This window comes from Podarcis muralis, chromosome 7 (genome assembly GCF_964188315.1).
Source record: "Podarcis muralis chromosome 7, rPodMur119.hap1.1, whole genome shotgun sequence".
NCBI lineage: Eukaryota > Metazoa > Chordata > Lepidosauria > Squamata > Lacertidae > Podarcis > Podarcis muralis.
Window position 1 is genome coordinate 76,483,872 of NC_135661.1, and position 25,616 is coordinate 76,509,487.

General features: G+C 43.7%; 1 protein-coding gene and 1 pseudogene across 2 annotated transcripts in view; both read left to right on the forward strand.

Annotated features, from left to right (window-relative positions):
• The window catches only part of LOC144328542 (uncharacterized), a 29,490-nt pseudogene extending 18,436 nt beyond the window's left edge, over nucleotides 1-11,054 (forward strand).
• Nucleotides 1-25,616, forward strand: part of LOC144328563 (interferon-inducible GTPase 5-like) — a 110,601-nt gene that overhangs the window by 70,518 nt on the left and 14,467 nt on the right. The window lies entirely within an intron of this gene.

Genomic DNA, 25,616 nt, shown 5'->3' on the forward strand with positions numbered 1-25,616 from the left:
CTACAACTCCCATCACCCCTGACCACTAGTCCTGTTACCCTGGGATGATGGGAGTTGTAGTCCCAAAACATCTGGACGGCCGAGTTTGGCCATGCCTGCTCTAGAGATTTGACTAAAGGGAGCATTTACACACACACACACACACACACACACACACACAAGCTTGCTCTTTTTTTGCTAAAATTTTGGATAAAACACTTCATAAATAAATTGGATTCTTGTCAACTAACTTTTATTCAGCAATGACTCAATGAAATTAATAACCATGCCTAAGATCCATTAATTTTAATAGATTTACTCTGAGTAAATGTTAGTTGAAGACAATCCATTATCAGCAACATTATCTTGTCCTGAAAGCCATATAAATATAATGAGTAAAAAATGAAATACAGCTATGGATGGCATGCATATTTGTGGTACGACAAGGTAAAGGTTCATAAAGGGTTCAAAAACCATATTGTCAGAAAAGCAATATTTATTGTCTGGACAAAATACAAAGACTTATTAGAAAATAAGACCCCAAGATGGTTATCACCAATGGAGGCTAAGGCCCGGAAAAGACTCAATATGGAGGCCGGCTGGCTGAAATATTGGGAAATAATAGAAAAAATTGGAGATAATTGGAGGTTGCAGAGATTGGAGAAATTAAAGAATAAGGTGCGAGATTGGTTACATTACGCTCAAATTAAAGAGGTTTTTAATTTGGATAAAAAGATAGGATTCCAGGTGGAAAAATCGAAACTAGAGACAGAACTGTTGGAACCAAAGACTAAGGTACTCTCGAGAATGTATAACTTGCTGCTTAAATGGAATACTCAGGATGAGACAGTCAAATCAGCCATGATAAAATGGGCGCAGGATATTGGGTATAACATCATGTTTGAAGACTGGGAAAGGTTATGGACCACTGGAATGAAATTCACGGCATGTAATGCCTTGAAGGAAAATATTATGAAAATGATATATAGGTGGTACATGACTCCAGTCAAGCTTGCAAAAATATATCACCTGTCTGATAATAAATGCTGGAAATGTAAGGAGGCTGAAGGAACATTCTTTCACCTCTGGTGGACCTGTCCAAGAGTGAAGGCTTTCTGGGAAATGATCTATAATGAGTTAAAAAAGGTATTTAAATATACCTTCACTAAGAAACCAGAGGCCTTCCTCTTGGGCATCGTCGGCCAGAAAGTGTTAAAAAAGGATAGAACTTTCTTTATGTATGCGACTACAGCAGCAAGAATACTTATTGCAAAACATTGGAAGACACAAGATTTACCCACACGGGAAGAATGGCAGACGCAACTGATGGACTATATGGAACTGGCCGAAATGACTGGCAGAATCCGAGATTTGGGAGAAGAAACAATGGAAGAGGATTGGAAAAAGTTTAAAGACTATTTACAAAAACAGTACAAATTGTATGAATGTTAAGAAATTGCACGATCCAGAAAAGTATGGTTCCAGTAACTTGACCGTGGGATGTAGAAAATTAAGTGATATGTATGAAAAGGATGAAGCTTAAAGCAATATTTATGTTAAACTTAAGTTAAAATCAATTGACTAAAACTACTTTAAGTTAAGAAATATAACATTTGAAAAGTACAAAATAAGGAATGAAACAAGGTAACAATTTGCTGACATTTTTTATTATAGAGAATGCAGGGTAAGGGAGATGCGAGGAGGTCCAATTAGTTATACAAAAAATGTTATGAACAGTTGTGTTTTCTTTCATTTTTTCTCTTTTATATATTTTGTTGGTGTATTTGTATTTGTATTTACTTCTTTGTTTGTTACTTCTTTTGGTGAAGGGATTTTGTGTGTTCAATATGTGTTTTTCTGTTTTATGTTCGAAAACTTAATAAAATATTTGATAAAAAAAATGAAATACAGCTAAAGGAAAAAAGAGCATAAAATCCTTTTTAGAATTAAAGACATCCGAGGACCTAACTGCATGATACTTAAGTGTGGGGTGTTATCAGTGGAGTTTTGTTTGTTTGTCTGTCTGTTTTAATTGATATGGGGAGGCGATTTTGCAGCAGGACTAAGGTGCATGGAGAAAGGAAGTTTCATATTTCGTACCACAGTCATGGAAGGACACAGAAAGCCCCGAAAGGGTGACTTGGGAAAGTCGTAGAAACATAGTACTGTAGAGTTGGAAGGGACCCTGAGGGTCATCTAGTCCAACCCCCTGCAATGCAGGAATATGCAGCTGGTCCATACAGGGACCTGCAACCTTGGCATTAGCAGCACCATGGTCTAACCCACTGAGCTATCCAGGCTCATCAGGCAGCACCAACCCAGAACAGAGAGAACCTTCAGCATCTTCTGCCCTGCCTTGAACCCTTACCATGCAGTTTCTCTAATCAGAAGTAGCTCACAGATACCATTTTTGCACGTCAGCAAGTGCTGGGGCACAGCTGTGGTCCTGCTGCTTTCTTTCAGGAAAAATACCCAGGGGGGGGGGCTCTGCAGAGGGATATATTGAATTAACACGCGAAAGGGAGACCGGTTGCATTGGCTTCAGGGCAGCTACTTAAAACTCTAAAAGTAGCACTAGCTACTTGTGGCATGTCATTTATTCCCTTTGCCATGGGGAAAAAGGGCAGCCTTCTAGAACATCATTGTTGATAATAATATTATTGTTTACGATACAATATGAACAGTGCTTTTTTCACGGGGGACGCAGGGGTACACGTACCCCTAAACATTTTCTTGTTACCACCTCCGATGGCGGCTTTCTTTCCCAGAAAGGAATCTGGAAGATGTTGGTGCACACAACCTCATGCCAATGTGGAAGTTACTATGAGCTGTGTAATATGAGGTAATGCATGTTCTTTGCATGATATGATAATATAATATCACAATAGCTATAATATAATTAATGTAATAACACTAAAAAGGAAAAAAGGTAAAAGGTAAAAATAAAAAAGTAAAAGGTAAAAGGTAAAAAAAACCCCAGCAACAACAATTGTTCTGCCAAGCAGGAAGCTCATAGTCTCTTTTAATGCAAACAAGCTCAAAAAGAAACAGAAATCATGAGAAAAGTTCAACTCCTTACCTGCTGCTGAACCGATTTTTTGCAGCCAAGCTCAGTTGTCTTCTCGGAGCTTTTCTCCCACCTTCTCTCATTGTTTGCCTCTTTTATACCCTCTCTCCCTCCTGATCTCCACAACACTAAAAGCAAAAAAGAAAGCGAAGGTGACCAGAGAGGATGAGATAAGATCGCAACAAATAGCCAAAGCCTTATTCCTGGCCAGGGTCCAAGCAGCCCGTTTACCAGTGGGGATGCTGCCATTTCTGGAACGTCCCAAAGGATCACCTGTGGAAGCATCCCATGGAGGTATTCCTTCACCTCTGCTGTTGTTGCCTCTGTGCCAGTCTCAGCAGCACCTGAGCTGTCTGCACTTAAGCAGCGGGGCATTGATGAAGGAGGACTACCCAGAACCTGGCCTTCCTACTACTGCAGTGTAGAATATTTGCAAAGGAGCTACAAATTTCCCAGTTTTTTTAACCTTCTAGTTAATCAGGTGCATTCATTTCAGCTGGTATGCTCTGAGCATGAGTAATGTTGGATAAAATCCATAGGCTGTGGTGTAAATGGCAAGCTGGGGGAGCAGAGCAGCGCTATGAGGAGAATTTGGCTGATCAGGACACGTGACGTCCATGGTTGCACAACCAGACCAGCATGTGCAGTACATCAGATGCGCACTGGGCACAGACTTATTAATATAAGAATGCAATGACAACAAGGTTCTGCCTCATGTCTGAAGTGTGTCAAGTTGTTTCTTCCAACCCTCTCTAGACCTATCCTGTTATTTGCATTAAAATAGATATGGGGGGGGGGGGGGTTGGCAGTGAAAGGATTGCATTAGCATGTGCAGAGACACACTGTTCTGCTTAGGGAGCCCTTTCAACACTAACTTGTCTACTGAGGGCCTCCTGCACATCATTTGTCACGTGACCCATTTGCATTGCAGAAAATTCTGAGAATTGAAAATCATCACGGAAAGGTCTTACCCAAATACCTTCAATGCAGAGGAAGTCCTTGAAAAGATGAGGAATGACTTCAAGAAACAGCTTGAGAAGTGCTTCAGGAACACCATCCCTCAAGTCTTTTTGATCTCCTCCTGGGACCTTCACAAGTATGATTTCCCCCAACTGGTGGAGACATTGGAGAAAGCTCTGCCCTGCCTGAAGAGACTTGCATTCCTGCTCAGCCTTCCCAACTTTTCATCTGAGGTCATAGAAAAGAAGAAATCTGCGTTGAAGAGCCACCTGTGGAAAATATCTCTGGCATCTGCTGGCATCAATGAGATTCCCATTCCGGGCCTTCCTCTGGCTTCTGATGTGCCCTCTTGTGTGGGTCCATGGTTGCCTTCTACAAGAGATTTGAGCTGGATGGTGACTCCTTTGCTAGGCTGGCCAAATTGGCCAGGAAGCCTGTTGAATAACTGAAGGCTGTGATTAAGTATCCTCAGAGGAAAGAAATTACCAGGGATCTGGTTATAAATAAAATAACCGATTATGCGAAAGAATTATTCCCGCCTTTGCTAGTTAGAAGCTTGGTAGCAGCAGGGGTGTCTTTTGCCACCACTTACTGGATGCTGTCGAGCTTCGTCGATAATCTAGCTGAGGATGCTGAAAGGGTTCGAAAGAAAGCCCTAGGACTGGAAGCGTGTGAGGCAGAGCATCTCAGGGCCAAGTAGAACTGGCATAAGACATGATGCAACCCAATGTCAGCTAGCCAGCTGCACGTGTTGCTGCACTTAGCCGAAGAAACACTCCCGGCAGCCAGCCATAAATTCCTTTCTTTATTTCCTTCTGACAAGATTACATGCAGAATCAACAAAGCGATCCGTCTCTCATGACGCCTTGCTCTGACTAGTTTCTCTTTTCCCTCTCCCTCGAGACCAACACCACCAACGGCTTAGCCCCTTTCATTTTTCCCTGTGACGTGGATCCCCCTCTCTCTGAAGCACCCCTTCCTCCCCAGACTCACTATCCTCTTCTCTGTCTTCTGAGGAGGACTCAATACTGAGCAGTGGAGATCGTTCCCTGTATCCTCTAATTCTTTCCTCCCTCGCTGCCTGCAGTTCCCTGACATCCACCCCCTCCTCAAAGTCCCCCCTCACCTGCCTTTCCTGAGAAGGAGCCTCACCCGATGCATCCTCCTCATGCTTCTCGGGGGTAAATCCTAGGAAAATCTTCTCCTCCTCCTCTTCGGTATCATCAAAAATGTTACCCCAACCTCTAACACCTGATGGACCCGGACGCTCTTCACTCACTCCTTCCCCCCACTGTGTTTCCTCTTGGTCCGAGGTTGAGAACCCTTCAAAATCCTCTTCATCGTCCGTCGGCCCAAACGCCCTCTCTGCGAACCTCCCTGCGGGTTGTGGCTTATGGGGAAATAGCTTGTGGAAGTCCTCCACTAAACCCTCCTCCGTGACCCAATCTGACGGTACCCATGTGTTATCCGAACTGGGAGCCCCCTCTCAAGCTACAAGATACTCCAGCTGATTACCCTTCCAACGCGAGTCCAGTATTTCCTCTATCTGGTGTCCCCGCTCCCTTTCCTTGACTTCTGGCAGTGGCACCTCCCCTTCCCTTCTGCCCGGCCGGTAAGCCGACAATAGCGACTGGTGGAACACGGGATGAATTTTCATGCTCTCTGGTAGCCTCAACCTAAAGGCTACCGGGCTGACTTGCTGTATGATTTCAAAGGGACCCACCCTCCTGGGTTTGAGTTTCTTACAACCCCCTTTCCAAGGCAAGCCTTGCGTTGTTAACCACACCTTATCCCCCACCCGAAGGCTTTCCCCTTTCCTCCAATGCTTGTCTTCTTGCCTCTTGTATACCTCCTTGGCCCTTTCCAAGTTCAACTTCAGTTGTTGTTGAATTGCCTCCATTTCCTCCGCAAACTGTTCAGCGGCTGGCACACTCCACGACTCCTCCCCCCTCCCAGGGAAAGCCCTAGGATGGCACCCATGATTAGCAAAAAACGGAGACATCCCTGTGAACACATTCTCGGAGTTGTTGTATGCAAACTCCGCCAGCGCTAATTTGTCCACCCAATCGTTCTGCCTCTCCCCCACATAACAACGCAGGTACTGCTGTAATACTGCATTGACCATTTCCGCCTGCCCATTGCTTTCGGGATGTCTGGCAGTGGTGAAACTCACCTCAACTTGCAACAAACTCATGAGTTTGCGCCAGAAGCTTGAGGTAAATTGTGTCCCCCTATCCGAAATGACCCTCGAAGGGACCCCATGCAACTTAAACACGTGCTCCACAAACAATTTGGCTGTCTCCTCCGCATTTACCGCGTGAGAACATGCCACAAAATGGAACATTTTGGTGAGTAGATCCACCACCACCAACACCGCCGTTTCCCCCCTGGACCGGGGCAGGTCAGTGATGAAGTCTACTGATACCACCTCCCATGGCCTCCCTGGTGTTGGCAGAGGCTCTAATAACCCTGCCGGAGCTGCCCTCTCCCCTTTGGCTCTCTGACAGGTCTCACACCCTCGCACATATTCCTTCACATCTTCCCGCACCTTGGGCCACCAAAATTCCCTGGTGACCAACAACATGGTTTTGTGTTGCCCAAAGTGTCCTGCCGTTGAGCTGTCATGAAGTTGTCGGAGGATTCGGGCCCGGAGAGCTTCCCCTGGTACATACAAAGCCCCCGATAAAACAGTAGCCCCCCTTTTCCTCGAAACCTCCCTCAGCCCCTCTCCCTTGCCCAAGTTCCTCCAACTTTCCTCTGGCAAAAGCATCGTCCCACATCAACCGTAGCTGTTCGTCGTCCTTCACCAATGTCACCCCGCAAGCCTACCTCTGCTCGGGGATTATGAACCGGGCTATCGGTGGTCCCTCCGCTGCCAAATATTCGGGTTTACGGGATAAAGCGTCCGCCCTCACGTTCTGCTCACCCGGTACGTACTGAATCCTGAAGTTAAAGTTGGCAAAAAACTGTGCCCAGCGTATTTGCCTCTGGCACATCAGTCTCGCCGTCCGCCAGTACTCCAAATTCTTGTTATCCGTGCACACCTGTATCTGATGCTTTGCTCCAATCAAAAAATGTCACCATTGCTTGAACGCAGACACAATAGCAAGCAATTCCTTATCATAGATACTATAGTTCACTTCCGATTTATTGAGCTTCCAGGAAAAGAAAGCACACAGACACCACTCCCCCTCCCCATCTTGCTGCATGAGAACCGCTCCAATCGCTCGATCAGACGCATCTGTCTCCACCCGCAGTGGTAGTTCAGGGTTGACATGCAGCAGTTGTTCCTCGGAGGCGAAGACCCTCTTTAGACTCTCAAAGTCCCTCTGTGCTGCCTCCGTCCATTCAAACTTCTTCTTGCCACTGAGGCAATCTGTTATGGGGGTCAGCAGCCATGCAAAGTTCTTGATGAACTTCCGATAGAAGTTACTGAAGCCCAGGAACCGCTGAACATCCTTCCTTGTTTTTGGGCTTTTCCACTCCACCACCGCCTTGACCTTCTCCGGGTCCATTGCCAGACCCCTGTCCGACAGCCTATAGCCCAGGAACTCGACCTCTCTCATGTGAAACTGACACTTCTCCAGTTTCACCCATAGGTGATGCTCTTTGAGCCTAGCTAGAACTTCCCGCATGTCCTTAACGTGCTGTTCTTCGTCTGGAGAGTAAATAAGTATGTCATCCAAAAATGCAGCACAGTTTTTGTAGAGCAAAGGTCCCAACACGTGGTGCATGAAGGCTTGGAAGCAGGGACCGCCACACTGTAAACCGAAGGGCATAACGAGATATTCGAATGCCCCTAGTGGTGTGAACATGGTTGTCTTCCACTTGTCCCCCTCTCGCACCCTGATGAGATTGTAGGCTCCTCTCAAATCCAGTTTGGTGAAAATTTTCCCCTTTCGCACCCTCGCCAATATGTCATCAATCCTTGGCATCGGGAAGGCCATGGGGAGCGTCTGGGCGTTGATTTGCCAGAGGTCTACAATAAGACGTTTCTCTTGCGTGGCCTTTTTGTCCACAAAGAACAGGGGGCTTCCGCATACTGCCCTAGACTCCCTAATGAAACCTCTCCTTATGTTCCCGTCTATAAAAGCTCTTAAATCCTCCATCTCCAGATCGGACATAGAGTACAGTTTTCCTGCCGGTAACTTGGCCCCCGGGACCAAGTTGATCTGACAATCGTAAGGCCTGTGCGGCGGCAGCGTGTCTGCCTCTCTTTTGCTGAAAACCTCTGCCAAGTCCATATATTCTGGAGGAATGCCGCCTTTCTCTCCCGCACACGAAGCCGCCACTCTGGCACTACCAACTCACGGCTCCTTTACTCCCAAACAGTTCTCCAAGCAATGCGCCGATCCAAACGTCAGGTTACACTGATGCCAGGAGACCACCGGATCGTGCAGGGCCAACCAATTCATGCCCAAAATGATGGGTGGGCCCGCCAGCATGGCCACATGGAAAGCAATCATTTCGGAATGCGTTGAAATCCTCATTCTCATGGGGGGGGTGTCTGATGGGTCACTTCCCCTCCCAAAGGTTCCCGCCCATCAATGGTGGTCCAATGCTTCCCAGAATTGTTTGAGATCGCTGAGCGCAGCATTATGGCTAGCAAGCAGTGGGCGTACCCAGTCTCGCGCTGCCCCAGTCAAATGGCCTATAAGGTACCCCACCCTGTTGCAACAGATCAATAAAGATCAAGCTTACTAGCTGCTTTGCTTCTCAAGAGAGAGAGAGAGAGAGAGATTTGAATAAACCTTTCCAAGATTAAGCGGGGTAAATAAGTAATCAGCAAGAGAGGATTTATTGCTCTGTTGCTGAGCAATACATGATTGCACCAGTTTATTTATTTTTTTTATCATATCTCAGAGTCCGAAAGACCCATAGTGTTAGCAGCATTCTGCCATAGGGAATTTTATTAGCGTCAGTCATTTCTGAATTCTTACTGCAGTACACGGTGTCAAAAGATTTCAGATTAAAATTGCCACTGCTGGCACTCAGAGTGTGGGACAAGAGATTCCCGCTGCAGACACTTCTCTGTTGGCTTTGCAGATGCAGATGCTACTTGCCTGCCTGGTCTGCAAGGAAACTGTGTTGGGGGATGTGTGATTTGGTTTTGACATTACAGGAGCCAGAGTCTAGTACAAAAAGAGCTTTAGAACTAATCTCTGAGTTTGGTCGGGTGGCGGGATTCAAATTGAACAAACAAAAAACTAAGGTTTTGGCAAAAAACTTGACACCTTCAGAAATAGATGGGTTCCAGAAGGAAACAGAATTAAATGTGGTTACAAAAGTGAAATACCTGGGGGTTAACTTGACTGGGAAAAATTTGAATTTGTTCAAAGATAATTATGAAAAATGTTGGTCTGAAATTAAAAAGGACTTAGAAACTTGGTCAAGATTGAAACTTTCCTTGTTGGGAAGAATTGCAGCAGTTAAGAATGTTTTGCCAAGAATGTTGTTTCTGTTTCAAACCCTTCAGATCGTGGACAGAGTGGAGTGTTTTGGAAAGTGGCAGAGGGACATTATGAAGTTTGTCTGGCAGGGCAAAAAGCCCCGAATAAAATTTAAAATACTAACAGACGCAAAGGAAAGAGGGGGATTTGTCCTGCCGGACTTAAGGTTGTACTATGAAGCTGCATCCTTCTGCTGGATGAAGGATTGGTTTTTGCTAGAAAACACTGATGTCCTAGATCTGGAAGGGTTTAACAATGCTTTTGGGTGGCATGCATATTTGTGGTACGACAAGGTAAAGTTTCACAAATTGTTCAAAAACCATATTGTCAGGAAAGCTTTATTCATTGTCTGGACTAAATATAAGGACTTACTTGAAAATAAGACCCCGAGGTGGTTATCACCGACGGAGGCTAAGGCCATAAAACTACGTAACATGGAGAGTGGCTGGGTAAAATATTGTGAGATAATAGAAAGAGTTGGTGATACTTGGAGGCTGCAGAGTTTTGAAAAATTGAAAGGAAAGGTGCGAGACTGGTTTCACTATGCCCAAATTCTAGAGATCTTTAAAAAGGATAAAAAAATTGGTTTCCAGGTGGAAAAATCAAAATTAGAGTCAGAACTACTTGAACCTAAGACGAAAGTGCTTTCAAGAATGTATAACTTGTTGCTTAAATGGAACACTCAAGATGAGACAGTTAAATCAGCCATGATAAAATGGGCACAAGACATTGGGTACAACATTATGTTTGAAGACTGGGAAAGGTTATGGACCACCGGTATGAAATTTACGGCATGTAGTGCCTTAAAAGAAAACATTATGAAAATGATGTACAGGTGGTACATGACCCCAGTCAAACTTGCAAAGATATACCATCTGTCTGATAATAAATGTTGGAAATGTAAGGAGGCTGAAGGAACATTCTTCCACCTCTGGTGGACATGCCCGAGGGTGAAGGCCTTTTGGGAAATGATTTATAACGAGTTGAAAAAGGTATTTAAGTATACCTTCCATAAGAAACCAGAGGCCTTCCTCCTGGGCATTGTAGGCCAGAGAGTGTCAAAGAAAGATAGAACTTTCTTTTTATATGCAACTACAGCAGCAAGAATCCTTATAGCCAAATATTGGAAGGCACAGGAGCTACCCACGCTGGAAGAGTGGCATACGCAACTGATGGACTACATGGAACTAGCCGAAATGACTGGCAGAATCCGAGACCTGGGAGAAGAGGCAGTGGAAGAGGATTGGAAAAAATTTAAGGACTATCTACAAAAACATTATAAGTTATATGAATGTTGAGAATTTGCTAAGTTTTGGGGAAAACATGCTTCAGTATTGAAATCTGAAAATGATGGAAATTAAGTTATGACTGTGAAAAGTTTAAATTTTAGAGTATATAATTAGATGAAAGTACAAAAACACATGAAACAAGGTATCAATTTGCTGTTTATTTTTTATTGTAAAGAAAGCAGGGGATGGAAGATGTGGGGAAGTCCAGTTGACTATGAAAAAAGATTTGGAAAAGTGAATTTTTTTTAATTTAATTTCTTCTTTCTTTTTGTAAAATCGCTTTTGTTGTGTTATTGAAGATGTATTCTGACCTTGGAAAAAAAGCAATAAAAATATTATTTAAAAAAAAGAAAGAAACTGTGTTGGGGGATGTGTGTGGAAAGAGCTCTAGCTCCCAAGGCTGCAGGAAGCTGGAGGACCATCTGGGGGAAGGGAAGGGAAGGGGAGTCTCCCTGTGTGAGGCTGTAGAAACCCTTGAACGGATAATGCCTGAGGGCCCTGCATGATGTCCGCTAAGGCTGAGGGTGTCAGATAAGACACAGGCTTTGCTGTCAGTCTAGGATCACTGAGGAGATTTTGGTGTCCTTCCTGCCTGCCTCCCCATTGTCTATTCCTTCACAAATCCTGTCTTAATCTCTGTTTCAATAAGGGTGTGAGCCTTATCATTACAAAAGAATGGCCAGGCTCCCAAGGAAATCCAAACAAGTATATGGCAATGTTCATAACCCCACATACATAGATCAACACAGGAAGGCCAACCTGGAACCATTTTGATTCCTAAACTGACCAAATGTTTTCTCTACAAGGTCAAAAATGGAAAAGCCTCCCCATTGTCTATTCCTTCACAAATCCTGTCTTAATCTCTGTTTGAATAAGGGAGTGAGCCTTATCATTACAAAAGAATGGTCAGGCTCCCAAGGAAATCCAAACAAGTAACCTGCCAGACAGGAAATAAAGAAGGACAAGAGAAAAACAACATTTAAATTTTTGTGATGTAGATGGGATATATCTGAGGGGTGGTCTTAGGTTACACCCCTTCCGTGATGTATGCATAATGTTTCTGGGGGTGGTCTTGATCTAGAAGATGGAAATTTCAAAAGTCTTTATAAGCCCTTGCACAGCATTTTTGTGGGTCCTCCGCCTTTCCTGCGAGTGAGGGGAGCACCCTGTTGCAACAGATCAATAAAGATCAAGCTTTCTAGCTGCTTTGCTTCTGAGAGAGAGAGAGAGAGAGAGAGAGAGAGAGAGAGAGAGAGATTTGAATAAACCTTTCCAAGATTAAGCGGGGTAAATAAGTAATCAGCAAGAGAGGATTTATTGCTCTGTTGCTGAGCAATACATGATTGCACCAGTTTATTTATTTATTTTATCATATCTCAGAGTCCGAAAGACCCATAGTGTTAGCAGCATTCTGCCATAGGGAATTTTATTAGCGTCAGTCGTCTCTGAACTCTTACTGCAGTACAGGGTGTCAAAAGATTTCAGATTAAAATTGCCACTGCTGGCACTCAGAGTGTGGGACAAGAGATTCCCGCTGCAGACACTTCTCTGTTGGCTTTGCAGATGCAGATGCTACTTGCCTGCCTGGTCTGCAAGGAAACTGTGTTGGGGGATGTGTGTGGAAAGAGCTCCAGCTCCCAAGGCTGCAGAAGCTGGAGGACCATCTGGGGGAAGGGAAGGGGAGTCTCCCTGTGTGAGGCTGTAGAAACCCTTGAAGGGATAATGCCTGAGGGCCCTGCATGATGTCCCCTAAGGCTGAGGGTGTCAGATAAGACACAGGCTTTGTTGTCAGTCTAGGATCACTCTGAGGAGAGTTTGGTGTCCTTCCTGCCTGCCTCCCCATTGTCTATTCCTTCACAAATCCTGTCTTAATCTCTGTTTCAATAAGGGTGTGAGCCTTATCATTACAAAAGAATGGCCAGGCTCCCAAGGAAATCCAAACAAGTATATGGCAATGTTCATAACCCCACATACATAGATTAAGACAGGAAGGCCAACCTGGAACCATTTTGATTCCTAAACTGACCAAATGTTTTCTCTACAAGGTCAAAATGGAAATGCCTCCCCATTGTCTATTCCTTCACAAATCCTGTCTTAATCTCTGAATAAGGGTGTGAGCCTTATCATTACAAAAGAATGGTCAGGCTCCCAAGGAAATCCAATCAAGTAACCTGCCCAACAGGAAATAAACAAGGACAAGAGAAAAAAACATTTAAATTTCTGTGATGTAGATGGGATGTATCTGAGGGGTGGTCTTAGGTTACACCCCTTCTGTGATGTATGCATAATGTTTCTGGGGGTGGTCTTGATCTAGAGAATGGGAATTTCAAAAGTCTTTATAAGCCCTTGCACAGCATTTTTGTGGGTCCTCTGCCCTTCCTTCGAGTGAGGGGAGCACCCTGTTGCAACAGATCAATAAAGATCAAGCTTACTAGCTGCTTTGCTTTTCAAAGAGAGAGAGAGAGAGAGGAAGGAGGGGGAAAAGGAGGGGGGAGAGGAGGTTTGGAGAGTGTGTGCTGCAGGGAGAAACCTATCCAAATTTCCTTATGTAAACTTGGAACCACTGAGGGAAATCAACCTTAATGTGTCTTTTGCTCCAAGGGCTACTTAAGACAAAAGGGTTAAGTACTGGACTATCAAAATTCAAGAGGTTGCCAAGTTTCAAATCTTAACATGCCAAATTCTTTTCACAGGTAAATATCAAAGCACTCCCACTGACTTCTCACATGAAATAATTTTCCCTTTAAACAGGATATGTGAACCCCCACTAACAAAGTGTTTGTCCCTTCTTTTCTCCCACATCAACTTTCTTTCTTTTCTGTGAAACAAGTCTGAATCCCTGCTGTATTAGTGACTTCCATCTCTTTGTGGCTTTGACACTTTTTTTAGGTTACAAATAATCTGTTTTCATTTATTAAAATCAGTTCTTCCATTATATATATGAAATTAATTGAAGCACAACCAAGCATTGTTTGTGGAATGGTATTTGTTTACCTTTTTGCCTGAGCATTTCTTATTAATTCTGTCATTTTGGCTAGTGCAAGGTACTTGCACAACTTTAAATTGCCATTCATTTTTTCTTGGTATTAACTCATTTCCCAGTATTTCGTTATTAACATTACAGCTGATGTTGTCACATCAAGAAACACTCTTTTATTTTCATTTGGGATGTTAGAATGCCAAAACAGATTACTTCAGCTTACTTTAGGTTTCTTATTAATTGTGTGTCTTAGCATTTATTTATTTTTGGTTCCTCATAGGTCATTTTGTGTGTGTGTGTGTGTGTGTGTGTGTGTGTTCTTTTATCAGAGAGCACATGGTGAATTTTAAGGTTTTTTCCCATTGTTTTCCCATTTTTTCAGTCCAGTAGTAATCTGTGTGGTTTTTTATAATATCTTTGTATTATTTAATAATAATTCTTTTCTAAATCTGATATCTTTGTGTCAAGTCTGTTTTCATCTGGCTGGTAATCTAATGTTTTGCTTTCTTTTTTATTTTTTAACCTTTGTTGTATTTTTTACAGTTCTCTTTCTATACATGTGGAGTAATTTTTTATTTAATAATATGAAAAACAACAACAAAAACTAAGTGAAGGAAAGCAAACAAACTTAGCAGATAATAACAGTAATTATATGAAAATGTGATAATAATATTAAAATGAGTAAAATGCTTAACGTGCTAAGATAACTCAAGGAGATTGGGGGGGGGCTTTTGCCCCTTCCTTTTCTAACTCTGTCTTTTAAGTCCCTAAAAACCCTGCCCCCTTACAGGATGTCACATCTACAGATGTGTTACTACAGACCTATGATGAAAAAGCTTCGCCACCACCTGCAGCAACAACAGACACCAAAGTTTTCAAAGTGCCCACAGCTATCTCTTTCAAAGGATATAGACTGATGGGGGAGTGGGGCTGACAAAGGGGGGAGGAGTTGAATTGCAAGGACATTTTCTCACTTTTGAACCTTAAGACTGTGCTCCAGGATTGAGAAGATCACAATTGTCTCAAGATATGCAACTGAAATTTAATTAGTTTGTTTTGTATTATGTGTTATTACGTAGGAATGTTGAAATGTGTCTGACAGTGTGTTATTTCCACAAGGGGGGGGCTATTTTTGTGTGTAATTGTTTTTATGTTTAATGTCTTATTCCTTACACCCCAGTGGAGGATTCTCATACATTTTATGCATTCTAATAGACCAGGCTATTGTGTAGTCCAATGTTTAGATTGTCCCACCTGGCACTATGCCAACCTTCCCTACCCATTTTAAAATGTGCTAAAACTCGCTTTACCAAGGAGAAGCTTCTAAGATACATGAAGGTGGGTATGCTTTGGTTTAGCAGGAATGATCCCTTATAGAGTTAAATTGACTTATTTGGACAAGTGCCCTTTTAAAGAATGGTTTTCTTTTAACAGTTTGTTTTGATAAGTTGAGAACCATGGGCATATATAAATTCAAATTGGACTCAGTTTGAATTGGGCAAGTGTATCCAGGCTGCAGTTAGCTTTTGGTCCTTTAAGAGCAAGTGAGCAACTTTCCTCCAGTGCAAGACCAACACCAATAAAATAATGCAATCCCATAGAAAGGCAAAAGGCAAAGGCATCTCTCTCATGAGCTGTCCAAACCTGTGCCAGCTGTGGTGAGTGCCAGGCAACATGGTTAAATGAAAGCCCCGAGGGGATTCAACAGGATGTGTTGCTGTACCACTATGCCAGTGTGAGACCACAGAAGAGCTAGCTTGACACCTGAGAAACACACAAAAATGCCGGAGGACAAAACAAACTGCATCTTTCACTCAGTAGTGGACCTTCCTGCTAAATGTAAAACATAGCCACTATTGAGGAGATGTTTCTCCGAAGAGCTAGAATGCCACAAGTAATTTAGTAACAAAATGCAACATATGTTATTTTTAGATGATATATTTAAACAAAGGCATCCATTTACAACATACGATGTTATTATTTGTGGGGCAAATTTTTTAAAGAAAAATTCTAGCCCCAAAGGGGGGATAATGTGATAGGAATTTTATGGTCTTGGATATATGGCAATGTTCATAACCCCACATACATAGATCAACACAGGAAGGCCAACCTGGAACCATTTTGATTCCTAAACTGACCAAATGTTTTCTCTACAAGGTCAAAATGGAAATGCCTCCCCATTATCTATTCCTTCACAAATCCTGTCTTAATCTCTGTTTCAATAAGGGAGTGAGCCTTATCATTACAAAAGAATGGCCAGGCTCCCAAGGAAATCCAATCAAGTAACCTGCCAGACAGGAAATAAAGAAGGACAAGAGAAAAACAACATTTAAATTTCTGTGATGTAGATGGGATGTATCTGAGGGGTGGTCTTAGGTTACACCCCTTCTGTCATGTATGCATAATGTTTCTGGGGGTGGTCTTGATCTAGAAGATGGAAATTTCAAAAGTCTTTATAAGCCCTTGCACAGCATTTTTGTGGGTCCTCCGCCTTTCCTGCGAGTGAGGGGAGCACCCTGTTGCAACAGATCAATAAAGATCAAGCTTTCTAGCTGCTTTGCTTCTGAGAGAGAGAGAGAGAGAGAGAGAGAGATTTGAATAAACCTTTCCAAGATTAAGCGGGGTAAATAAGTAATCAGCAAGAGAGGATTTATTGCTCTGTTGCTGAGCAATACATGATTGCACCAGTTTATTTATTTTTTGATCATATCTCAGAGTCCGAAAGACCCATAGTGTTAGCAGCATTCTGCCATAGGGAATTTTATTAGCGCCCGTCATCTCTGAACTCTTACTGCAGTACAGGGTGTCAAAAGATTTCAGATTAAAATTGCCACTGCTGGCACTCAGAGTGTGGGACAAGAGATTCCCGCTGCAGACACTTCTCTGTTGGCTTTGCAGATGCAGATGCTACTTGCCTGCCTGGTCTGCAAGGAAACTGTGTTGGGGGATGTGTGTGGAAAGAGCTCCAGCTCCCAAGGCTGCAGAAGCTGGAGGACCATCTGGGAAAGGGAAGGGGAGTCTCACTGTGTGAGGCTGTAGAAACCCTTGAAGGGATAATGCCTGAGGGCCCTGCATGATGTCCCCTAAGGCTGAGGGTGTCAGATAAGACACAGGCTTTGCTGTCAGTCTAGGGTCACTCTGAGGAGATTTTGGTGTCCTTCCTGCCTGCCTCCCCATTGTCTATTCCTTCACAAATCCTGTCTTAATCTCTGTTTGAATAAGAGTGTGAGCCTTATCATTACAAAAGAATGGCCAGGCTCCCAAGGAAATCCAAACAAGTATATGGCAATGTTCATAACCCCACATACATAGATTAAGACAGGAAGGCCAACCTGGAACCATTTTGATTCCTAAACTGACCAAATGTTTTCTCTACAAGGTCAAAATGGAAATGCCTCCCCATTGTCTATTCCTTCACAAATCCTGTCTTAATCTCTGAATAAGGGTGTGAGCCTTATCATTACAAAAGAATGGCCAGGCTCCCAAGGAAATCCAATCAAGTAACCTGCCCAACAGGAAATAAACAAGGAAAAGAGAAAAAAACATTTAAATTTCTGTGATGTAGATGGGATGTATCTGAGGGGTGGTCTTAGGTTACACCCCTTCTGTGATGTATGCATAATGTTTCTGGGGGTGGTCTTGATCTAGAGGATGAAAATTTCAAAAGTCTTTATAAGCCCTTGCACAGCATTTTAGTGGGTCCTCCGCCTTTCCTGCGAGTGAGGGGAGCACCCTGTTGCAACAGATCAATAAAGATCAAGCTTACTAGCTGCTTTGCTTCTCAACATTCTCTGGTTGGCTTCTGTTATTCTCTCCTACCAATAGGGAACCTATGTAAGGACTCCATATGGGCTCTTGGATACCCCATAAGGGAAAAGGGCATATTTTTATTTACAACAGTTTCCAGAACTTTGACCATCTTGGTCGCCCTCCTCTGAGAATGGAAAAGCATCATAAGGCATGTTATATTGGTTCACATGCTCAGACCTGTCAGGTTTCATTGTCAAGGTCCATGAACTGGCAATGTCCATAAACTCACAGATAGGCTGTGCCTTGCTGTATCTGTGTACTGAAGATCAGCAGTCATGACAGTGTATCACCGGTTTTGATCTTGAAATGACATACATACTTCAGATGGGAGACCCCAAACAGAGACTGAAAACCCCCATGCAGTTTAAAATCACCAAGTACTTTCAGCTTATGTCTGACAAAAGCCTAATAAGCTAGTACAGGCACATATTTCTTACTAAATGCTCTACTGCTGATTATTTGCAACTTTTTATCCTGCATAACCTTGAAAGGGGAAAGTAGCTTTGGGTTTTTATTATATTGTAGCAGAAATTACATGCTGTTTACAAGTTTTCCTCTCCCCCTCCCCTGCCCAGCACATAGTTCTGCTCTCTGAGAAAACAAAAGCTAAATGGAGTCGCTATAGGTCCTCCTCCTTGTAAATCATTTCTTGGACTGTGCTGGGTCATGACAGAGAGCAAAAGCTAGCAGTGTGAGGCTCACACTTCATCAAAACTCAGGAGGAATATGATGATATGATACATAATTTATAAATTATGTAATTTGTAATTAAACAAATTACATAATTTATAAATAAAAGCACCACTGACTCAACAGATTTCTTTCATCGCTTCCATTCCTGTTCATCTAGAATTGACCTCTTCTGTATTCATCTTCCACACCCATTTTTAAAATTATATTACAGTGGTACCTCAGGTTAAGAACTTAATTCGTTCTGGAGGTCTGTTCTTAACCTGAAACTGTTCTTAACCTGAAGCACCACTTCAGCTAATGGGGCTTCCTGCTGCCACTGCACCGCCGCTGCACGATTTCTGTTCTCATCCTGAAGCAAAGTTCTTAATCCAAGGTAATATTTCTGGGTTAGCGGAGTCTGTAACATGAAGCGTCTGTAACCTGAAGCGTATGTAACCTGAGGTACCACTGTATTAATACTAATACTCCAGAGGGAGTCCGTTCCACTGTTAAAGAGCTCTCGCTCTCAGAAAGTTCTTATTCGTGTTTAGTCAGAATCTCTTTTCTTGTAGCTTGAAGCTGTTTGTCCAGGTCTGACCATCTGGAGCAGGAGAAAGCAAGCTTGCACCGCACTCCATATGGCAGCCCTTGAGATATCTGAAGATGGCTATCATATCTCAGAGTCCAAAAGTCCCATAGTGATAGGCGAATTCTGCCACTGGGAGTTTTACTAGTGGAAACAGTTTCTGAACTCTTATCGCAAAACACTGTGTACACACTGTGTACAATACACTCAGATTAAAATTGCCACTAGTGGCACTGTGGGCTGGATAGGAAAAGGCGAATTCTGCCACTGGGAGTTTTATTAGCGCAAACAGTTTCTGAACTCTTATCACAATACACTGTGTCTAAAAGTTCAGATTAAAATTGCCACTACTGGCACTGTGGGCTGGATAGGAAAAGATCCTGCTGCAGCCGCTTCTCAGCTGGCTTTGCAGATTCAGCTGCTTCCTGCCTGCCCGGTCTGCAGGGGGTGGGGAAGAGCAACAGCTCCCCAGGCTGCAGGAAGCTGGAGGAGAAGCTGGAGGAATGGAAGGCGAGCCTCTCTGCGTATGGCTGTAGAAACCATGGAGTGTAGCAGCGCCCTGATCCCTTGCATCATCTCCTTCTCAGGTTGAGGATGGCGGATGAGACAAAGGCTTTGCTGTCCATCTAGGAACACTCTGTGGGGAGTTTGGTGTCCTGCCTGCCTGCCTGGTCTGCAAAGCCAGCTTCTTGCTCTAACGTCACTCTGCACCCTGCAGAATGTTAGAACTTTTCTGGAAAAGAAACGATTTCCTCTAAGACGCCCTAAACCCCCACAGCTTTAAAGCCCTTCCACTTTATGCAGCCTATCAATGTAGCAATGCAAAAGTCGACAAGGAAGCCATCAAGGAATAATACTTATCTTCTGCCTTTCAGCTCTAAAAGGAGCCCCACCTAATTAATTCTGACTCTTTCTTTCTTTGCTCACTTTCCCATATCTCAACCATTCCTGCTATGTATTCAGCAGTGAACGGTTGCTTGAAAGGACAACAAACAAATATACAGTGAGTGGAACCTTGGTTCTTGAACTTAATCCATTCCGGGTGTGCGTTCGATTCCCGAAACCATTCAAAAACCAAGGTGTTGCATCCGATTGGCTGCAGGAGCCTCCTACACTCGAGCAGAAGCCATGTCAGACATTCAACGTCTGAAAAATATTCGCAAAGCATTGCAGCCATTTCAGGAGCTTAGGCAGGAAAACAGAGAGGCAGATGAAGCTGAACAGGAATTTCAACAGCATTTGTTGAAGCTATTTACTTAAGATGTTGTAATAACTATAATGTTGCCTGCACCCCAATTTCTGTTCAGTAAGAGATTCCTGGGGTTCCAGTGCTTACCCAGAACATGGTTTCCTTTGAATGCTCAATGGAGTTAAAAACTAATGTGAGTAGTTTGAACTGGGCCTGGAAATGAACTGGCAACCGATCCAGCTGTTTTAAAAGAGGACTTAAATGCAGAAGGCATTAACTGCTGCAATATTTCTGTTCTTGTTTAGGTGTGATAAATCTCAGAGAAGAGCAGCCATGGCTTGGAAGAGCAGCAAACAAGGCACATTAGCTCAAATGAAGCAGCCATCTGGCAAACGTACCCTTGATATCGCCATCGTAGGGGACTCAGGTGTCGGCAAATCATCCCTGGTCAATGCCCTGCGAAATATGGCAGACGCTGAGGGTGGTGCAGCTGCGGTCGATGTGATAAAAGGTACTAGGGAACCAACGGGGTACTTGTACCCCCAATATCCAGATGTAACCCTTTGGGATCTACCAGCTCAAGCCAAACTTTATTCAATTACATATCTTCAACTCAATATGAAAGCAAACATGTTTAATGTTTCTTTTTTCTGTGCTATTGTGGCTGTACCCTTATAGAAGGATGCAGAGACCATACCTGCCCTCACCTTCCTCTTAATAGCAGTGTTGTGGGGAGAAGGATTATCATCAGAATCATGGGATGGCGAGGGAAAGTTTCAAACTCTCCTTGGCCTGCAAATCCCTTTTGGGCTGTTGAGCTGACTGGGGAAGCGCTGAGAGTGCAGAAAAGGAGGCTGGACAGCAGAAGGTAACAGTTAGAAATCGTGAAATTGTAGAATTCGAGCATGCATTTCCCCCCTGAACAAAGCAAAACTGTCACACTTCCCACTCTCCTCTCCCCCTTTTACTTCAAAAATGCTTTCCTGACACTAATGCAGCAGCCCCTCTATTCTCCCTTGGTTTGAGGGTCATCTCTCAAAGGGAGACATTCTGGGTTAGGTGGCCGGGGAGAGTCGCCTGCAACACAGCGGCTGGAAATTGTTTTAAAACATAGTTAAAAGTTCGAGATTCATAAAGTTAAGGACTTGCAACCATTTTGAACTTTATGTTATGGCATTCTTTAAAACATGAGTCTCGCTTCCTCGTTCAGTCTGAGGATAGTAGAGCCTACAGACTATTTGGGCTATGAGGGATTTTGTGAGCTTGGGTTTTGCATGTGTGGTTTTGCTGTTTTGGTTAAAACACACTGGAACATAATGGTCACGGCCCACTGCAGCAGCTCAGGAAGATGCATGGCTGGTGGTTGACACTTTATTGGCTAGACAAACGCCGACAGCAGCTCCCACAGGGCGACTTCTTCTGCACGGAAGCCGCTGCTGCTCATTCCTCTTCAAGCCCCTCCTGGTACTGAAGGAAGGTGAGGACTGGGGACCTCACCTAGGCCCGAAGTCACCCCCCACCAAAGCAGGCTCAAAGCTTCTCAGAGCTTTTCAAAATCATTTTTCTCAGCAGCTAAAAGGCATTAGCTAAGCATCAGAAACATTCCGCTTGCTGTAACTAAAAAGATTGCAACAAAGGCAGGGAACACAGTCCATTGTTTCTCAGGCCTTTCTGATGCCTTCTGGCCTTGCTAAAGAACCACATTGCAACTTACTTTCTGTCCGGGAACCATGCCAGAACAAGAGATTGAAACATATCTGAACACTCTGAAACCCCTTTCCTGGGAAGAGTCCAATAGTCCCAAGACAGCTTTCTGTTCATGCTCAGAGGACTCCTGAGGGAGGAGAAAGGAGGAGGGAACTGGAAAGGGGTATATATGCTTGTGCACATGACTGTGAACTTCGTCCATGCTTTTTGTGACTTATCACACTTGCTCCTTCTACCAGTTCATGGATGGTAGAAATAAAAGCCTTTTCTCCAAAACTATTCCTTGAGTGTCTGTTGACTCCCACTTCCCTTTCCCAGGCGCAATATTTTTCCCACCCGAGGACAAAGCCTCATAAGGCTACAGTACTAGGAGATGGCGGAGCAGGGGAAGGTGAGGAGTCAACTGGCCCATCCCTTGGCTGAACAGTTTCTTCTTCCTCCACCTCATCCTGCCCTAACTCTTCTTCTTCTTCCTCCTCCTCCTCCTTCTGGTCTGGCTCCCAGCCCTATAAACCAGTGGCTCCCTTTCCTGGGTCAGCCTCTTGGCCCCCTGTCTCTGCCACATCCACAGTCCCCAACATCTATTATCTGAGGCAGGGTCAACCCAATATGTTTTGTTGCTGGTAGTTGACACTTTATTGGCAAGAGAAACACTGACAGCAGCTCCCACAGGGCGACTTCTTCTGCATGGAAGCCACTGCTGCTCATTCCTCTTCAAGCCCCTCCTGGTTCTCAGAGATGGCAGAGCAGGGGAAGGCAGGGAGTCAACTGGCCCATCCCTTGCCTGAACAGTTTCTTCTTCCTCCACCGCATCCTGCCCTAACTCTTCTTCTTGTTCCTCCCCCTGGTCTGGCTCCCATAAACCAGTGGCTCCCTTTCCTGGGTCAGCCTCCTGGCCCCCTGTCTCCACCACATTCACAATCCCTGACATCTATTCTCTGAGGAAGAATCAACCCAAGACGTTTTGTTGCCTGAGGTGGACAAGATGGCCGCTGCCCCTCCCTCCATTCCATGGGCAGAAACCAACTGGATCAGCCACTGAATGACTTCATTTTTTTATATAATATTTTTTATTACATTTTTTCCAGATACAGATACAAAGAAATAACAGAAAAGAAAAAAAGAAAGAGAAAAAGAAAGAAAGAATCATCTTTCCAAAACGTTTTTCCTTAACCAACCGGACTTCCCCACGTCTCCCTCACCATGCGTTCTTTACAATAAAATTTTCAGCAAATTATGACCTTGTTTCATGCGTTCTTTTGTTCTCTCAAATAATTATTTTTTAAGTTTAAAATACTTATTATCAGTTCACTCTGAAAACAAATGTGGTATTATTTTAAACATTAGTCCTTTCATTAATATAACTTAAATTCCCATAGCATCAAATCTCATTGCAGAAGCTAGATTTCCCAAATCATGCAAGTTCTTAACATTCATATAACTTATAAAATTTTTGTAAGTAATCCTTAAAATTTTTCCAAACCTCCTCCATTGTTTCTTCTCCCAAATCTCGGATTCTGCCAGTCATTTCAGCCAGTTCCATATAGTCCATCAATTGCGTCTGCCACTCTTCCAGTGTGGGTAAATCTTGTGTCTTCCAATATTTTGCGATGAGGATTCTTGCTGCTGTCGTTGCATACATAAAGAAAATTCTGTCCTTCTTTAACACCTTCTGGCCAACTATGCCCAGGAGAAAGGCCTCTGGTTTCTTGGGAAAGGTGTACTTAAACACCTTTTTTAACTCATTATAAATCATTTCCCAGAAGGCCTTCACTTTTGGACAGGTCCACCAGAGGTGAAAGAATGTCCCTTCAGCCTCCTTACATTTCCAACATTTATTATCAGACAAATGATATATCTTGGCAAGCTTGACTGGGGTCATGTACCACCTATATATCATTTTTATAATATTCTCTTTCAAGGCACAGCCACTGAATGACTTCAGAACACGGGCAATGGAGCCCTGTCCTCTCCTCACATGAGGGAAATGGCGGTAGGGGACTTAGGCAGTCTGTTTCCAAAGGGGTAGCCATGTCGGTTTGTTGAAGCAAAAACAGCAAAGGCAGACCCTCCAAGTATCCGTATTTTCCAGGGATGTCCCTGATTTAGAGAAGCCGCCCTGGTTTCTGATTTGATCCCGGAATGCTCTGCTTTTCCTTAGGATGTCCCTATTTTCATTGGAGAAATGTTGGAGGGTATGGAGTTATCTAACCCCTGAGCCTTCTGAAGGGAATCCTGTAGAGCAGGGGTGGCTAACTCACAAGACACTGCGATCTACTCACAGAGTTAAAAACTGGCATTGATCTACCCCCTTTTTTTTGGGGGGGGGGGTTCAGGTTAAAGATGCTGAGCTTCTTTTAGGAAGAAGGAAGGCCCGTTTTGGGGGGGTTGAGGTCAAAGTTGATGAGCTTATTTGAGGGGAGCTAGTGATCTACTAGTGATCTACCACAGACGGCCAGTGATCTACCGGTAGATCACAATCTACATGTTGGACGTGCCTGCTGTGTAATGTTTTATTATGTTTTTATATTTGTTGCTAGCTGCCCAGAGTGGCTGGGGCAACCCAGTAAAATGTGTGGGGCTAAAAATAGTAAAATTATCATTATGGAATAGGACGTGCCTGTTTTCACCGGAGAAATGTTGGAGGATATGCAAAGGGTCTCACGGCATCTTAAAAGACGAGACTGGCTAGCAGGGATCCTCAAGAGGAACAGTTAGGGATAGCCGCCACCACTGGGCTGCCTCCAATAGGCACACTATCAGCATCTGCTACCTGAGGCAGCTGCTTCACACTGGCTAATAGCAGAGCTGGCCCTGTTGGGCTAGACCAAGAAAATGGCAACACCCGGTGACAGAACATGGAACAAGCCTTCCTGAAGATAAAATAGAGGTTGGGTGGCTTTGTGGAGCCCCCTGCTCAAGCAGCCACTCCTTCAAATTTCATCATGCTGGGGGTAGCACTAACATTGATCTATGGGCCTGATCTATCCAGACCTAAATGGATTTGTGTGAAGGCCAGGGCTGAAGAGTTAGGGAGTGAATGCCACATGAAATGCTTTTCCCTCACTCAAACAGGTTGCATTATTTTGACCCACCACAATGAAACAAATGGTTGAAACTCCCCATTGTCAACCACAAATAGAGTGGTAAATTGTGGGTGGGGTGGTTTAGTTCTGTGCTAACCCCACAGTATAGTAGTATTTCACCTCAGCCTTCCCAAAGCAAGTAATGCTTCAGAGGTTTTGGACTACAACTCCCATCAGCTCTAGCCAGCATGGCCAATGAAGCCCAAAACATCTGGAAGGCATCAGTTTGAGGAAGGCTGTAGGGAACTTCCAGGTGTCCTTTTTATTGAGCATTCATATCTGAGCTCATATCGGGGTGATTATACATGATCCCACTTTCAATACCCTTTGCATCTGCAAATGTTTTGGGATGGTCATTCTGCTTCATTTGCAATAGGCACCAACTCCTTGTTTCCTGCTAAAGCCCAGCAACTTTGTCGTAACACAAATGTTCATGGGTGGGTGGGTGTTGCTCACTTTTGTCACACTACAGAGCAAGAGTAACCAAGTGACATTGGGGAAGTGTTGCAAAACTTTTAATAGAGGGGAATTGTATGTGGATGGCCCAGTATAACCCCCCCATGCATTATTATTGTGTGAATGACATGTTGCAGAATACACCCACAAAATACACCAGTCTGGAGGGGAGTCAAGACAATTCACAATATTTCTCATGGAAAACTGAAAGCTGATTAGTTAGGGTGGCCACATTTCAAAAGGAGAAAATCCAAACACAAAAGTGTAGGGTTTTTTCTTCCCCCCAAAAGCTTCACTACCAATATGGGCTGCCATACATCTGGTTTTTCTCGACATTTCTAAAATAATTAGAGTGATCATGTGAAAGCAGTGTTGATTATAACAC